Source organism: Parus major, chromosome 5 (assembly GCF_001522545.3).
Source record: "Parus major isolate Abel chromosome 5, Parus_major1.1, whole genome shotgun sequence".
In the NCBI taxonomy this organism is placed as follows: Eukaryota; Metazoa; Chordata; class Aves; order Passeriformes; family Paridae; genus Parus; species Parus major.
In genome coordinates, this window is record NC_031774.1 from 53,503,508 (window position 1) to 53,518,587 (window position 15,080).

Consider the following 15,080-nt stretch of genomic DNA (forward strand, 5'->3'; position numbering starts at 1 on the left):
TTCCTCTACTCTAAGCTAGCTTACCTAACTCTGGTTGCAGAAGTAAATGAAAGTAAATTTATGTGCTTGCAAACTGCAGCAGAAAATGAGGATGTGGGCAAATATAAAATGTGGGGCTTTTTTTGTCTGTATGTGGCATTTGGTTTTGTTGGTTGGTTCAGGTTTTTTTTGGGGGGTGAGGGGAAGGCGTTGGGGATTTTTGGTGTGGAGAAAGGTTCGAGTCATTTTTCTAGTGAGAATTATGGACCAGACTTCAGTGTAATAGGACCTTTGTGGTATGTGAAAGAATGAGCAACCTGACATGCTTTATAGTCTTTGCTGATAGACAAAAGGTAATTTTTCTAATAGGCAAAGGCTAATTGGAAGATGTGTTTATCTGTTGGTATTTCATTGTACTAGTAAGCTCCAAAGAGTGTGTTTTGCATCCCAAAAAACCCTTCTCTATATCCCAATGGATTATATTTCTTTACTTACAGGACTTTACTCCTTTCAATAAGGAGTAAGAGAAAAGCAACTTCACCAAAAGTTATACAGAGCACCTGCCAAACACTAAACTCTCTAGTAAACCTCCATTTCACTTCTCTTACAACACACTTCCCACCTGGACTAATGTGCTTCCTTTAGGGTCATCTTAATGCCAGGTGATAGTGGCTTCACATTCATACATATTTTGACAGCAAGAATCACCCATTCCTGTGCTGACTCCAGGAGAGCTCCAGCCTGGGTGAAACTTCTGTAGAGAGAACCATCTGCATTACAAGAAGAACTGCAAGAATACAGACAGCTCTGCCTCCAAGAGAGACTGGAGGAGTGCTTCAGGGCAGATCACAGATTCAGATGGAAACAATGAAATTTCTGAGGGAGTGATAGAAGATGAAAGACAAAAAATATATCCTCTAATGTTCCCACTATCTGCTTCTCCAGTGAAGAACTGAACAGAGATTTTCCAAGCAATGCAGTTACCCAGGGTCTGAAATGATGTGATACTGCCACACAGAGTCTGGAAAATTAACCCTATAAACCACAGATGTTTTGGCAATATGCTTGATCCTTAAAGTTTCTAAAACTCTAGGCATGAAGGAAAGAATTAAGAGGGTCAAGAACATAATGGCTCAGCATCTGTGGACAGCTATACTGGAAATTTAAGGGTAATTCCAACAACTGCAGTTCCTTCAAGAAACAGTCCCAGTAAAGGTTATGTAGCATCCTAGTATAGCTGCAGGAGATTCAAACTACGTTTCTAGGTGCTTTTTGCTCACAGCCAAGTCAGAGCAACTAGAAAGAAAGCTTCTTTTTATATCCCAAAATGTAAATTCCCTTTCATCTTATTTTGAGTTCCATTTCTCAGCAGCACCTCACCTCAAAGGTACCACAGCTATTAGCCATGTTGTCTGCATCTCTCTCCTTCACTGCAGACCTAGAATTAATCTCCTCTTCCTCTTGCCTTGCTTTCTTACTATCACCACAGTAAAGATACTATTTGTACTTGAAACAGTGACATGCTGAAAAGCTGAAGGTTTTAATTTTTAAAGCATCTTTTTATTCTGTGATTTTGATTTTTACACTAGAATCGGCCACAGGCATCATCGCTTCACAGTGCCATTTATTTTAAGCTTTAATGCTGAGGTGTAACTTTTATTTTGAGATGAGTCTTCTGTGTAAAGCAGGTCTCTTAGCACTGCCAAAATCCTTAGTGCTATCTTTCCATTCCCACATCAAATAAGAAGATAAATAGTTTTGATAAATAGTGATCCTTTATGTCTCCTAAGCTTATCTACAGAGATTTGGGGTTTCTTACTTTGTTCAAACAAAATCTTTCTCCCTTCCCTGAGGGTTCCTTATGATCTCTTATCCTTCAGGTAGCAAAAATTGAGTTACACAAATGGAATTACTTTAATAAGAATCTGCCATCTCTCTCTCCATCTACCTGGAGGAAAAAACCCCAAATCAACAAAGCCTTTCCAAACACCCAAATGATATCCAAAACCGACACAGTGAAAGGAGGCAAGGGAGTTGGTTTGTCACCCAGGGCTGATGACTGTTTCACCAGTTCTCAAAAAATAAAAGAAGCAGATGGCAGGAGGAAGGAGACAGGGAGAAAATAGCTTCTCAGCTCAAAGACAAAAAAATCAGAATTGGAGTTTTTCTGAGAACTGAGTGGTAAAATTGTGGGGAAAAAGAAACACTGTGTGATTATAGGGGATTGTGGGAAACATTTGATTTCCCTTAGCATTTGCAGCTGTTCATAGAAGGGAGCTCCCAGTGAAGAGATGGTCTAATCTCAGGAAAAGAAGAAAAAAATGTTCCAAAAAATCTGCTTTAGGAAGTATTCAGTTGATGACAGAGGTTATACAGACAGCTCTGCCCAGGGATAGTTCCTCTGTGTACTCCCCTAGGACAACCAAGCTGGAGCAGCTGCTCTCAGTAGGGTGCATATGGTGCTGGAACAGGATGTGCTTTAGATAGTGTGGGGATAAACAGTTGTTCTGGAGCATCCTTTAATTCAAAAATCAAGCAAGTAACTAACATCCCACAAAGAGCAAATCCAAAGTGACACCCTCTTTCACTGACTCTCATCCCTGCAGCTGCCTTCACTAATCCAGGAAGGTGGAGAAGGGACTGTAAGTATTCATTACTCTGCCCTATGAGCACTGTACCTTTTTGGGCTTTCTTGTCTTGAAGAAACTTTGTTAAGTGTGTTTATATTGAATTGTTATGTTGGTTGGGTTTTTTTTACAGTTTTTCTGAAGAAAAATTTGGCTCAGGCTTGCTCAATTGATAAATTTATTCCTTATGTGTTTTAGCTTGTTCTCACTGCTGTGTGTGCTGTTCAATTAGCAGAACAACATATCCCTGAATTTACCTCTTTTATTTCTCATGGCAGATTACATAGAAATATTCTTCCAGGGCCCACAAATCTGCAAGTTTCCCAACAACCACAGTATGACAAAAATGTTATGCTAAGACAGGAATTTATCAGGCAAGCACATAGGAGGCATATGCTGATGGAAGGCTTCTAGGCTCTCTGTAAGACCTCACCACCTGTAGGCCATTCTTTCAGAAGCACCCTCTATTTGGAGCAAATGGATCCTTTTCTTTCTGTGTCAAGAATACACAGATTTTTTTTCCTTTTCAAGGCACCCAGTGACAGTTTCTATAACCCTGAGCCTCTAATGGTCCTATATTTAAAACAGACTAACTCTGTTAATGCTCACAAGTTTTCATTTGTTTGAAAGTTCCTTTGGACCAAAGTATCCTAGACTTTTACTTTCTACAAAATCTGGTTCTATAAACTTGTGCACATTTTCTGGGACTTTTCCAGCTCTTCTCATGGAAATAGTGGCAGATGATCCATAGGAATCGAACAGATTTATCACTATAGCGAGAAATTGTATTTTCTCCTTCAAACTCTCGTCAAAGGAGACCACATGTCTCATTAAAAATCTAATCTGCACCAAATCATCAGCATCTTCATGGATGTTATTAGGTTTTGACATATGACACAGCATCCCATTAAATACTGATCTACCTGCACTGTATAGATGAACTCCTCACTGGTTGCAATCAAAAGCAGATGAGCTTCCAGGTGGGATGGCAATGTTCTAGTGAAAAAGTCAGCTCTGGAACAAAAACAGAGGCATTTAAGAAAACGGCTTTTATCATCTTTGTTATACTCAGTTATCTCAGTTGTTCAGAGCTACCTTCTCCCACTGTTGTGCTACTTATCAAAAGCCAGAAATACTCTTCCACTGAGTAATGGTCTTCTTTGCTAGCAGTAATCATTCCAATCCTTTTTCTTCCTCCATTAATCATATTATTCTGGTACCAGCAGCTCTGTGGAAACCAGAATCCTGCCTATCTACATAAATCCCAACAGGATTTATGCCATTCTGGCAATTGTGTGAGTGGTACCAAAAAACATCCAGCCTGGACTCTAGCCCTGAACTGTAGTGCAGAAATACTACTGGCAAATTTAATGAGAGCCTGAAGAGAAACTGTGAATTGCTGTTTAACACAGCTGAACAGCTCCTGAAAGTTCTGGTAGAAATCCCTGAATACAAACAAGGTTGCTATGGGATAAATCTCTAGAATGCTAATTAGGTTAAACAAATGTTCTGTATTGTGGACAAAGGGACTAATTAAGAAGAATGCATTTCAGCCCATAGTTGAAAGTTGCAGTTAAAGCTGATGAAATAGTTTGCTGGTAACATCATCACATGGAGAAGGCCATAGGGACTGACCAGGAAGCTCTGTTCTGCTATTTACCCTCAAACCCCAGCAGCCAAGAGTTTTAAGTGCACACAGGGCATGTTCAGAATACCTATTCATTGCAAACTGAGAGTTTCTTAACAAGCTTTTCCTTCAGAAACCCTTATTTACTTTTTAATTTGTCATTCTGTCTGAATGCAGGAAAATCAAGAAAGGAAGGAGCAAGCTGCAAAATCTGAGAAAAGGAAGAAACAGTTTAAAGAAGAAGATGCAAAGCGGCTAAAGGGAGAGTATGGAGAGTGTAGTACATTTAAGAATTCTGTTTTTATTAGCCAATCTTTTGTTAATTAGAAGGAATTTATCTGTTAACTCTGGCTGATCTGATACAATGAAAGTGACTTAGCCATGGATGATGTAGTTGTCAAGCAGATGCATAGTGAGACATCAATTACCAAATTTCAAGTGCAAGTGAATGCTTGGAAGAAATCATGATAGGGATATTAGAACAAAAATACCACTCCCAACGAGCAAGTTTCTTCTACTTCACTCAGAGGTGGAAGATAGCCTGCTATTCTCCATAATATCTGTTGGGAGACTTTTAGGGTTATAGAAATCTGGACACACTTGAACTTCATGCAGCATGGTAGGCAAATTGTGTCCAGTGGTAATTGTTACCACAACATTTTCTTTCTTCTGATCAGAGATCTGATTCCTTAAAGGAGTTATGCCTGTGCTCAAAGAAGTGTGTGTGCTGAGTGATGCAGAAAAGGACTTGCTGTGCTGGACCTCTCTGGGTGTGAAGCATGTATAGTGCTAATATTGGCATGTGTATATTTTAAATTTTTATTTTGGCAAATACTTGGGATCCACTTTTATTGAAGATTTCTGCCAATAACATTTGGTTGCAATTCTTGGTTGTTCAGAGTACCACCACAAAGAAGCCATTAGTAAATCTGAGTGGGGTTCATGTAACTTGGAAGACTGTTTTTTCTTGTATCTGGTGTCTAAACATATGGCCTTCTTTTAGTTCCTCTTTCAAGTTATTCACTTTTAGAAATACATTTTTAAAATACATAAAATCCATTGAAAACTGACCAAAACAAAGTTTCCAATGTTGTCTTGTCAAGTTCTACCACAAATATATTTTACACACTTTGCAATCATAGCACACTTAATGTAAAGCTACAGATTAAAACAAGAAAAACCTTTCTGCTATAAATAGAAAAGAGTAACCTAGTATATGATAAAATAAAATTAGGAAGCAACATTTATCAGCTATAAGAATTAAAGGTGTGTTTCCACCCTGTAAAGAAAATTAGCACCATACCAGAAGAACATTCTATATTTCCAGGAGACAGTTTAGGGGGAACTGTCATTATTTTTGTTCCTTTTTGAGAAGGTGGATTTAATTCTTGGGAAGTATAAACTTGAGCATGAAAAGAGCATTTAGAGCCTGAATTATTTTTCAGTACCGATTTTAAAGAACAGTGCATAGCAGTGGTGATAAAGACAATCAGGAACTTTTAAAATATATTTTAATCTCAGTCAGGGTATGGTGGCAAAATAACAGAGGGTATCAGATCTGGCATGGCAGGATGCTGAAGCTCATCTTAACATTCTTCATTCTATGTAAAATGGGTTTTTGGGTTTTTTTCCTAATCATATAATCAGCAAGTTAAGTAATTATTTTCTGAAGAAGGGAATGAAAAGACAGTAAATCTGATGAACCCCTATCAGCCTGTGCTTACAGGATTGTCAAGGCCTGGTTCCACAAAGCATGAAGCAGCCCTTTAACTTTGCAGGTGTCTCCCATGATGCCAGCGACACACAGTCCTGTTCAGGGATCTCTAAAGGTCCCAGTCCTGCAGGCTCTGACTCTCTGACCTTAAGTGCAGTCACATGCTCTGTCAGTGAATATCTGGTTTGTCCAGTTGTCTGAGGATCATTTCTCTGCAGCTGACAGATCTGCCAGGGACAGCACCCAGCAGCAATGCCTCTCAGGGCCAGCAATCATCTCGCTCCCTGGATTGCAAACAGGAGAGGTGAAGTTAGAAGAGCCCATTGCTGAAGTGTTTAGAGATTACAAGTGAGGGCTTCAGCTGCTGAGAACTGCTGAGAACCAAACTGAGTCAAAAACTGTTACCAAAAATCAAGTGGAGAGTACCATTTAGACAACTGAGCAATATCTTACTTGATTCCACATATTAAAAACTGCTTTTCTGCAAATAATATTTAAGATAAGATTTCCAAAATAATTTGGTGACAGGCTCATGCCAATTCCAGGGACTCAGACATTCTAGGGTTGGGATTTTTTTTTTTCACTCCTATGGACATGTTTATATATGTATGTACATTGATTTATTTTTTTTTTCCCCCTACGCTTCATAGTGGATTAAGCAACTCCCCTGCCTTATTTTCTTCAGCTTCTGTTGCAGCAGCTTCCATTACTTGGCATTTAAATTCTTCTGGAGAATTCTATCAGATAATTGCAAGGACTATATTTTATATGTCACTTCAAGAAAAAGAACATATATTGTATATATGTTACTACAAGAAAAATAACATCTAGAGGTTTCTTTAGCTAACCAAGTGGAAAACTTAGCTGCTTCTAATAAAAATTTGGGGATACAGCTAATTACCAGAGGAAGAAACAGAACAACAACACTTAAGAACAAAATATGGAAACATGCATTTAAATATCTGGTAAGAATGTAGGTATGCCACTAAAAACTATAACTGCAGCAGAAAATGAAATGTTAAAAGATAAAGAGCAGGTAAGTTTTGATGAACAGTACAGAAGTTCCAGAGCATAACTGCTATCATTACACACAGAAAACAAAATCAGATTCCTAATCCAATTCCATATATTGATATATCCAGGGTCAAGTACAAAAGCTTTCCTCTGGCAAAATTCTTATTGTTTGTTTTTACACAGAAATTATTTGTTTGCCTGGAAGTTACAAGCTGATACATGATAAAATGTCACCAACATAAATCGCTCTTGCAATAGTAAAAGCATCTAGTCTTCAAGAGCTGGGGAAATCAATATTCTGCTGGTAAAATCTTAGTGTGTCACTGTTGTATTGCTTGAGTTGGCTTTTTTAAAGCATTTAATAATGGTTTAAAAACTGTGTATGAAGGATAAGTACAACTTTCAGTGCAGTTTACTTACAACTGCATTGTACTATAGAATGTGTTTGTAATCCAGGATGTATTTCACTTTTGTATATCTGCATTTTAGTAAACAGCTAAACAAAAGTACCTGAATTTCTGGAGCTTATTAGTTGCAGCTTTAAATCACATACTAGCAAGTGAGATCCTGAGCAAGTGCTTTTCTTGTGCTGATAGTGAATACACTAATAGTATTTTTATTTATTTTTAAGTGCAAACAACAGGACAGATTATCTGGATATTAATCTAAAAAGATGGTAAACAAAAGAGAAAAACTTAATTACATCTGTCAATCTAAAACTGCTAAGCAGTTAAATTAATTCCCTGTGAGCTCTAGAAAACTGCAAAAACTCTTCAAAAAAAAATAAAATTAAAAATCTTGACCCTGTGCCCCAGAGTTCAATGAGTTTGCCACAGTTTTTTTACCAAGAGCCTGGTAGACTTCAGGCCATGCTCTCACAGGCATAAATGAGCATAACCATATCACAATGCTCCTTTAATTTCTTTGTAAATATACACCCCCCTGTATAATCTCCACCTCTTTATTGGCTGGAAAGACTCCAGTTGAACTCATTTCATTAAAATGTGTCTTTAAATCTTTCCACAGGCTTTATGAAATCTTATTTCTGTGTATAGTGTTTACCCAAATAGCTGAAATAATGTGAAGAAGCCTTTAGTTTTGGTATCAGCTTGATTATTTGTCGGGCAGAGAGAAAGAAGTTGTGAATGTCCCATCCCTGGGAGTGTCCAAGGCCAGGCAGAAGAGGGCTTGGAGCAACCTGGTCTGGTGGAAGGTGTCCCTGCCCATGGCAGAGGGACTGGAATGAGTTGATCTCTAAGGGCCCTTCCAACCCAAACCATTCACCTATTAAAGGTTTCAGTCTAGGATGCCAGAGATTAAATCATGTTCACATCTCTGGTCAGCAAAAAGAGATCTGAAGCAGCAAAGTGTGTCACATCCCACCTAAAATCCTTAAATCATAGACCACTCTGGGGTGATAACCCAAATACAATTTTGTGGGGTATTTGCTCTGGTTTATACATTCAACATTCCTAAGGGAGGGAGTTGGTAGCAAAGCTACCTGATGTGAGAGCTTATACCTGAATGGGGGGCACACTCACAGACATGAAAGTGATTGCAGGTTTAGGCGGCAGATGAACAACTTCTTAAATGTTGCTTAACCATTTGACCTAGGCATCTAAACAGGTGAACCTTTCAGTGCAAGAGTTTGAGTCAAAGTCTTCAGAAAATACCTACAGCACTGGGACATATACAGTTAGTAAAGTTTGTCTAACTTAAAGCAGTTAATGTGGAATCACTTCTGCCTAAACTCTTCCCAAAAGTACCCAAGGACAACAGGAATCCTTAAGTTTGGACAAGCTGCTGTTGTGCTCAAATGTAACCCTTATGCGTAGTGCTGGAGCAAAGATGGTCTTATTCACAGCTTCTGTTTCAAGATTAGTAAAGATTTACACACCTGTCCTTGCTTATCAGATTAGTTTGTTAATCTAATAAAACATGCAAACACTTTTAATTTCATCCTACACACCACAGAGAAAACGTGTTACCACTCCCTCATACTTTGCATCAGGCTTTACATATTTGCAGGTTGTTGTCATGTCACCTTTGGTCTCCTTTGTCCTAGACTAACACCCTTTCAGTTTTTCAGCTTAGAGCTTTCCCAGTATTTGCATCCTAGGATTTTCCACAGCTGTGTTCATGCACTTGTGGATCTCTTATTGATTTTCTCCAACTGGATCTCATCTTCCCCATTGTGCAGTGTTTGATCTCTGGCTGGGCAGTTCAGCAGGGCTCAGGACAGTGAAAGGACACCTGCCTGCATTTTACAGGTTGTTCTTCCATTGAAGCAAAACATTTGACTTCTTCTGCAACCATTTTGACTCTTATTCAGAGAGGCATCCTGCTCTCCAGCATCATACTTGTTGCTTTCATCTTCATTCATCTGCACATTCAATAAATGCACTTTTTTTCATGCTTCAAGTCTTTCATGGAAACAGAAAATAAAATGGAATCACAAACACTGCCTCTCTCATTTGATGGCAGTGATTATCCAAATAATTATTTCTTTATTACTCTCCAAGTATAGATCTTTATGTGCTTTTGCACCATTTTACCATTTTTATCAGGGATGTTAACAAACAGGTGTTTGGCAAAATTGCAGTTCAGAAAAGTAACAATATAGTTTGAGTTAATTTATTCTGAAGTAAATCTAAAGTGCACTGCTTTAATTGTGGGCATGTATTTTTGTTCTTATTAGTCACCCAAAAGTAAAAAGCGCTGCATTTTTTTATCTGAGAAGGCAAATGCTCAGATGTTTTTTCTGTGAAATTGCAAAGGTCAGGTGCTGCCAGATGAATTGGTTTTAGTGGAGGAGCTCTGAGGAACAGGGAGCTAATCTGAGACACCAATTCTGACTACTGAGCTAACAGCTCATTCCCTTCTTTATCAGTACCCAGCACCAGGTGACTCACAGGGGATGGGGCTGCTGCCTTGCTGTGGCCCTTACAAGTCTCATGGCACTCTGCATGACCTCACTGTTAGTATCTTACTCAATTTAAAAGTCAAACATTTGCTTTTTACTGCACAAAATCTACCTTGGAGATCTGGGGTCTTTTTTCCATCTCACGCATAAAAATGTATTTAAATCCATTGATTTCCAGTGGACTTAAGTTTCCTTTTAACTTGGTGTTAGAAGTGTGTCGCTTGGTGTCTCACCTCAGGTAATTAACTTGCTTCATATTAATTATATGCTGATTTAAATAATTTGAATTTTTATAATGACAAGTGTTCCCCTGGTTGATTAATTTACTTTCAAAGTGTCCAGTATTTTTCCATGAAAAACAGTTTACAGAAATAGAAGGATTGACATTGGTCACACAAGAAGGAAAATAAAACTGGAGTTTATGGCCATCTCAGAATGACAGTAAATGCACCTTTTTTTGAAGATATATGGAAGTTAAAAATGTATTTTTTGTGGCTGAGAGCCACAAAGACCAAACAGCAGAGAAGTCTGTCATCTCCTGTCAAAAAGACTGGAGCCTGTCCTTAAGCACGGCAATTTACACATGGTCATGTCAGGATGATTTGCTTTTAAAAAATTAAGAGCATAACCAAAACCTAATAGGTGTATTCCTCTTTTTTTCCTCATAAAGAGATGAAAAAAAAACCAAACCTGCAAGAATGGCGATGTTACATGCCATAAAAATAGCAATAAATAGAACTCCACCATCTTCTCTGACTCCAAAATGTAGCTGTAAACAGCTTCTTCTAGAGAGGAACAGCACCAGGAATATGCATTTTTGAAGCAAAGGATGTTTTTGTATTCTGTCTGTGTGGAGCTGACTTGCAAGTCATCGGTTTTGAGGAGAATTAGAGGAGAATCAGTGAGGGAAGTGATGCTACTGCTACATTTCACTGTCCCTGGGGCTCCTGTTTTCAGATTGTAAAAGCAACCATAAACACAATGCCTGACAAATATTTATTCCACAATGAGATGACACCGTTTTTATTATTTTATGGACAAAATTATTTTGTTATTAAGTTGCAAAAAACTCTGAAACATGCAAGAAGAGTAAGGGAAGTTTTAGAGGAAAATTTGAAAGAAAATAAAGCCTGGAAGTGAATTAAACTGGGGTAAACTACAAAAGGGAAAAGCAAAAGCCAAACCAGATCACTCTGGCACTGGCTCTCTTTGACAGCTATCAAGACAGACTTCATTAAGACACTCAATGTAGTGAAGAGTATGGGCTGAGAACAATTACAAAGGCAGCTAAAGAGAAGACATTAACAATAATTTCTGTTGCTCAGCAGGACCAGATTGGCTGCATATGTTTAAGGAGATGACAGACCAGTACAGAAGTTTTTCAGATGAGGTCCACAAGCTGTCACTGTGTGGCTGGGAAAAGAAAATGGCCAGTGCTGTGTGTTCCCACATAAGATGGAAAAAGTTCAAGCTCGAGTGGTCTGATGTTGGGCAGCTTTAGACAGCCTGGTAGCAGGGAAAGAAGCCCAAAGAGTAAAGCCTGCGCCCAAGGAGTTGTGGCCAGAGCATTTGGTGCATATTAGACCACAGGAATCACAAGTCTTAAAAGAATTCACAGTAACTAATTCCTGTATTCGGTCTGGCTAAGATGGAATTAACTTCCCCCATAGCAGCCCTTCTGTGAGGTGTGAGCTGAGAAAGAGCAGTGCTTTGCACTGGTAGCTGGAAGGGTGCTCATAACACATCAGTGTTTTGGCTACTGCTGAGTGGCACTCACACAGCATCAAGGTTGTCTCTCCAACATTACTCCCCACACAAGTAGGCTGTGGGAGGGGACATAACCAGCACAGCTGATCCAAACTGATCAAAGGGTCTACTCAGGTAAAGCAAAGAGAAAGGAGGAGGAAGGGGGCCATTTATTATTTATGACATTTGTCTTACAGAGCAACCACTACATGTGCTGAAGCCCTGCTTCCCAGGAAGTGGCCAAACACCATTTGCTGATGGCAGATAGAGAACTACGTTTCTTGGGTTTTTCCTTTGCTTGTGTGATCTTTGCTTTTTGTTTCAGAAAACTGCCTTTATCTTGACCCATGAGGGGTTTTATCATCTTATTTTCTCTGCCCCCATTCTGCTGAACAGGGGAGCAATAGAGCAGCTTGGGGGGTGACTGGCTCCATCCAAGATCAACCCACCACATGTCCTTCAAACCAAAATAATGGTAAAAAAAAAAAAAAAGGTTAAAATTCTACAACACAAAAATCCAAAACCCAAACTGGAGTCTTATCTCTCAGGCCACATTATATCGTATGTGTCATCTGGCTGTGAATATATACATGAAATGCCAAGTAGCTGCATTGTGCATGTGAAGTGCCAATGGCAGAATGAGGCAGTGGTATTTCAGTGTGTGAGATACCAGTACTACAGTGAGGTGTGGGAAAGGAGCTGACTCTCACCATATATGTGAAATTTGGCAAGTCCAGGAATGTCTTCAGTGAGATATTTCCCTCTGAAAAGAGAAGACTAAATGCCTGGTAGAAGGCAACAGGAACTTGACACGGACCACAGTGTACAATTCTCTCTGCCCATATTCAAAAAACATGAGCAAAAATCAGAACAGGTGCAGGACCGGCAGGTGAGAATGATCAGCAGTTTGAGAGTCTGCCTTGAGAGAAGAGAAAAAAAAATCTTGTCTTTTTCTGCTGAGCAAAACAAAGCTGGAGACTGGATGTAATTCTGTCTATAAATAAACATGCAGGGAAGGGAAAGGAAGAAGTATTTAAACCAAATGGCAACATCAGCATAGAACATATGGATATAAATCGGCCATAAGGCCGAAATTAGCAGAGCTTTCTAACTAGAACAGCTCTGGAACTTATTCAATAGGAACAGTGAGGTGTTGTATAATTTCACTGACTGCAGAAGCCAGAGAACGAGGCTCAAACATCAGGAGTTCCCTTTCTGTCTTCTCTTCCATATTTATTACCTCCACTGTTCCCTACTTCATACTCAGCTGGAGAATACAGAGTGTTAAATCTCTTCTACATCTTTTTCCTAGAAGACATGCTGCAAATACTAGAATTGAAGTAAAGCAAATGTCTTCTCCTTTTGCCATCATGAATCCCTACAAAGTGCAGGAGTCTGGATTATGTCCTATACATGCACATACATAAACACATACACGTATGTCTATAGGCATGGGTAGAACTTTACATGCATACATACAAGGCACACATTTTGTTTGAAGTGGGCTGTACACACTGGACATTTTTATTTCTCAGGAGTTCATTAGAGCATTCCAATAGTTTCTTTTCATCCTTCTGCCAGAGTAATAGGTTGTGGAACTACCCTTCTACATTTTTACCACTGCACAAACCATGTGCTTGTGTGATCTCATAAATATCACAGCATCTCATTTGAGTCAGAATGTAAGAGAGGGAATGTGTCACTGGGAAATGCTGAATTTCTGTCCCTTGCTCTCTTGGTAGGGATCACAGGCACGCAATTGCCAGGAGGAGCATGGAAGCAGCAGCTGGTGCAGTTTCCCCTACACTGAAGCTGGAGCCTGGTATGTTCTGCTGTTTTACCTCTGTGCATGCGTGTGTGCTGGTACATACGTGCATTTGTGCACCTCACACTAACACTGGTGCACGTGACTCGGACACGTCTGTTAACCTTACACATTTCAACTTGCATTTTTAAAGGACACTGTGCCAACATGCCTGGAGCTACAGGGCATGTGCTGCAGAAAAAGCCAAGCCTAGCCTGTGACTCGTGTGTGGGGAAGGGGTTATAGGTGACAGGCATGGTCTGTTTGCCTGTCACAACAGAGAAGTGGGCACTTAAATCTGTCCCTGTGACACAGCTCCACATGCCTTGCTTGTTTATCTGTCTCAAAGGGATGGCCCTGAGGGGTTTTTTTCAGGTCAGTGTGTGAGTATACATGTGGGTGTGGGTGTGTGCCACATTAAAATAGTCTGGAGTGTCTCAGGCCAGGGAACAGACCATGTCTGTGCCTGTCACAGGGTAGTGTCAGGATAAGTGCCAGTTCAGTAACAACAGTCATGTGTATTTTAGGCTAATGTGTGTGTCAGTCAAACTCGGAGTGTGCCTGCCTGTATTTCTCAGACCAGCAGGTGGATGTTTGTGTCTCATGATCCCTGTGTGCTGGAGCAGCTTGTGTACTTGTCCCTTTCCTTCCAATTGTCACATATGACAGGGTATTCTAAGTGTAGCTGTGCACATGCCAGGATTCTCTGAGTGTGCAATTCCCTGCATGTCTGAGAGCAACAGTCCCAAATACCTCAGGGCAACATCCATTTTGCAGTGATAGTGGCCTGTGCTCCTCAGGCCAGTGTCTGTCTGTCTGTGGCACAGGATCATGTGCCTCAGGACTGTTTGTGTCTGTTTGTGTGTGTCTGTGTGTGTCTGTGTCTCATGGGGACAACAGCTCCTGTGCCTAAGACCTTGAGAGCTCAGTAACAGTGAGTTTGTGAGTGTCACACTAACAGTCATGCACCTCAGTAGGACACGTCTGTACATAAGTGTGACATGGCCCCACAGGCCTCAGACCACATGCCTTGAACCCGTGTGCTGTGACTATCATGCAGCCCCCTGAGAGAGTGACACAGCTTCAGACTCCTGCATGAGAGTGCCTCACAGCACGATGTCTGTCCATCTGTCTGTCCACACCACCGGCTCATCTCAGACTCGTGTCTGCCTGAGTGTGACACGGGCCTGCAATCCCTCTGAGGTGCCCATTACATGCATGCCCGGGGCTGTGCACTCCTCACAGTTCCACAGCCTCTGTCTGCTGTGCCTGCGTGCAAGGGGACCGTGAGGGGACGGTGCTTGTGTGGGGTGCTCCGTGTGCATGTGTGTAAGGGGACTGTGTCTGTGAGGCACTACAGTGTGTGTTGTGTATGTGAGGGGACTCCGAGTGTGAGAGGTCCTGTGAGAGCGTGTGTGTATGTCTGTCTGTGTGTCTGTCTGTGTGTCTGTCTGTGTGTCTGTCTGTATGTATGTGTGTGTGTGTCGGTGTGTCTGTCGGTGTTCCTGTGTATGTGTGCATGTGTCGGTGTGTGTACGGACCGCGCGTGTGAGCGCGGCCGAGGCCGGGCCTGGGGGCAGCGGCCCCGCACGTCAGCGCGGCGCGGGGCGGGCGGCGGCGGCGGCGGCGCCCTTTAAAGGCGGGCG

The 15,080-nt window shown here is 40.7% G+C and overlaps 1 long non-coding RNA gene across 1 annotated transcript; it reads right to left on the reverse strand.

Moving 5' to 3' along the window:
• Positions 1 to 3,529: 3,529 nt before the first annotated feature.
• Positions 3,530 to 6,183, reverse strand: LOC107205723. The gene is made up of 2 exons (XR_004497783.1): positions 6,094 to 6,183; positions 3,530 to 3,620 (listed from the first exon to the last, which is right to left on the reverse strand). It is a non-coding gene; the product is annotated as an uncharacterized LOC107205723 (long non-coding RNA).
• Between the last annotated feature and the right edge of the window lie 8,897 nt (positions 6,184 to 15,080).